A 3128-nucleotide genomic window follows, 5' to 3' on the forward strand; every position below is an offset into this window, starting at 1 on the left:
AAATAAAATTAATAAAAATAGAAACAAAACTCTACTAGTACAAACTAGCCTGAGTGGTTTGGTGGACAATGTAGTTGGGCCAGCTGTTACTGTATTCTCATAACAGGATTTTCTTCATTCCTGTTAAACTGGTACGTAAATGTCAGTTATTTACAGACAGGTAACCCATTTTCATTAGGACCCAAAGAATTACTGTATATCCTATAAATAAAAAATATTTTTATTTTGATAACTGATGAAAATGTGGGGACTCCGTGTAATCCAACCGCAAGGTTGGTTGCTGTCCAGTCCTGTGCAAATATAAAAAAAAATTTGCTATAAGGCTTTGACCCTACAGTTTTCACAGCAACTTAACTACCATCCAGCATGTACCATATTTGAAAGCCTTCAAGTTCAACAATTCAAATTGTCGCTTCATATAACGTCCCAATGCAGCATCCTTGAGGTGCAGAGTAGGCCAGTTAATCATCCTGAGACATACAGACGTCTCCCAACTCGTCCCATCATGACGGGTGGTTTTGATCTTCTCCCTCGTCAGCCAGTTCTTCTTAGGGTTCTTCCCCTTTGTTCTCGTAATCTTTATCCCGAGGGAAATCTGTCTCCTGTCCCTGATCTACACCTTCTTGCCTTCCTGGCCGTGGTTTATCTGCACATTCTACACAAATACCATAGCGTCGAGATCCATGTCTGATTCCAACACTGGCAGCTAATATGAAGATCTTCTTACACACCATACATTTGTATTAAATATCCTTTTTATGCACCCGGGAATGTCTTTTTACATGCTCTCTGCGAGTAAACAGTTTTCCACAAATCTCACAGCTAAAGGGTCTGACTCCCGTATGAATGAGCAAATGCCTTTTTAGTTTTCGTCTGCATTTGGCTACATAGGTACAATGAGGGCATTTTAACCTGTTCATGTTTGGAGATGATTCACCATTTTCCAAAGTTTCTTGTTCTGACCAAGATTCAGGCAACAATCCATACTTGAAATCACTTGATGGGCCAGGCATCAGGCCATACTTGAAATCATGCGAAGTACCAGCATCGCCTGCATCCTGCCCCAAGCTGGCTTCTGCCAGCACGTTTGCGTTCACATTCCTGTCACAGTCCGGCCGCGGGAGCAGAGCACCATCCAGATCCGGTTCTTCCTTAATGAATGACATATCTTCTTCTGAATAGGCAACAGGTGGCTGCATCCTGGAGCAATCTTCTAAACTTGTTTCATTATTAGGTGGTAAATTATAAATAAATCTCTTTGGAGTTTGGTTTTTCCTCCTTGTTTTGTTGCCAGTTTCTTGAATTCCCTGGGAGCCCATATTATTCCAAATAAACACTTTTATTTGACTTAGGGCTTCACTTTCAGCCAATTCAGATGAACCATCCTGGACCCAACTACTGTCATTCATTTGGTAGTTCTCTATTTGGCCCTCATCGACATTGCAACCATCATTTTCAGTTTTTGCATTACTTGCCAAATTGGTAAGATTCCGTGTTGCCCAAAAACTGGCAATTTTTTGATCCCACGATGAAGACAGACCATCTCTACTAACTGGTTTTCTGTTGTTATAGTTCACAACCACAGACTCTGGAGCTTCAGATTTAATGCTTATATTTAAGGCATCTTTAATGAAATTTCGGCAAGTCTGAACAACTTCGCTCATTTGCAGATAGCTGGCCACGGTCATCACTTCAATGGCATTTTGGCTTGTGAGCACCAGGTTACCAGAGTACAGGAAGTCCAAGATGACGGAGAAACCTTGAACTGAAGCAATATCTAAGTGGGTAGTATTGTTTTGGTTAGGATTTTCTTTGTTGGGAAAGCAATATAAAGTCTTAAAGAAACGGCTGCCTGCAACCAGGATGTTCTTATGAGCTTTAAAGATTTTTCCGCTCACCACAATGCTGACATCACAAAGAATACCTTTCCTTCTCTGCTCATTTAATTGTTGAAGAAGTTGATAGCAATAAGAGTTTTCATTTGGCCTACTATTAAAGTCACAGTATCCCTCTTCTGAAGGTATTTCTGATTCCTGGGCTTTGGCTTCGTGGAGCTTGTGCTCTGTGGAGATGTGGTGCCGCAGGAGCAGGGTTTTCTTGTAGTTGCGGGTCCCTCGAGACAGCTCGTCATGGCCCCCGGGGGGGAGGTCCGTGGGGGTCTTCTGGCACCAGCCGCAGGACATGAGGCCGGTGTCCTTGCAGTAGCGCAGCCAGGGGAAGTCCTGCAGCCAGGCCGCCTGGAAGGAGCTCTGCATCTTCTGCAGCAGGGACTCGGGCCGAGAGAGCGGGAGGTGCGCCATTTGTTGGGGTCCAACCCCAGCAGGTCCAGGGGTTACCAAAGGTGTGGAAAAAGTCAGCAAAGAATGAAGGACATGGAGGCAGCGTTCAGTTGATCAGCATAGTTGGTTCTCCAACCAGGTTCTTCAGGTTCTCCAGCCAGGTTCTGTGTTTTATTGTCTTGTTACATCTGTATTTATACCAGTTGATTTTAATCCTATCAATTTCCATTCCAAAGGTTAGGGCGTTTCTTATCTCCATTCCAGGGAGTAAAGATTATGTAGCTTAAGTGTGATTGTTCGTAGTTAAAGTGATTAACTACCCGCCTGACACTTAGTTAAGGGGTTTTATTCCCTCCCTAACTTCAGGGAAAAATCCCTACCTGAGGAAACAGCCTTTCTCGGAGAGGTGACCTTGGTTAAAACACATAGGGCCAAGAAGGGGAGCAAACATATTAAGAACAGTATGCCATATATGCCAGGTCCCTTGAAACATGCTGTGCAGATGTTTCTTCCCTGCAATGATTGTGTCAAGCAGCAAGGATGGACTGACTTCCGGCAGAGACACTGTTAGCAGACTTCAGAATCTTGGAGTTTCTTCTATTTCCTTCTGTATTCTTTGCTATTCTTCTGAGATCTGGACCAAATGTTTCATATAAGATCACAGTAAGTAGTCCTTACAGAGGTGTCTGTCTTTCAGAATTCTAAAAACTAATCTTCTCAATCTGGATGGCAAGAAATTTGAGATGTAAAACAAAGGAATAAAGATTGAGGCAAAAATATGGCCGTTATTAGTGATAAAACAAGCTGGCTGACAAGGTGACATCAAGTCTTATCAATATCTTAACACAG

General features: G+C 42.8%; 1 pseudogene; it reads right to left on the reverse strand.

Annotated features, from left to right (window-relative positions):
• Nucleotides 1-461: 461 nt before the first annotated feature.
• On the reverse strand, nt 462-2300 carry LOC139022213 (zinc finger and BTB domain-containing protein 10 pseudogene; annotated as a pseudogene).
• Nucleotides 2301-3128: the final 828 nt, after the last annotated feature.

Source organism: Myotis yumanensis, unplaced genomic scaffold (genome assembly GCF_028538775.1).
Source record: "Myotis yumanensis isolate MYYU_CA2020_CCGP unplaced genomic scaffold, mMyoYum1.0.hap1 SCAF_13, whole genome shotgun sequence".
NCBI classification, from domain to species: domain Eukaryota; kingdom Metazoa; phylum Chordata; class Mammalia; order Chiroptera; family Vespertilionidae; genus Myotis; species Myotis yumanensis.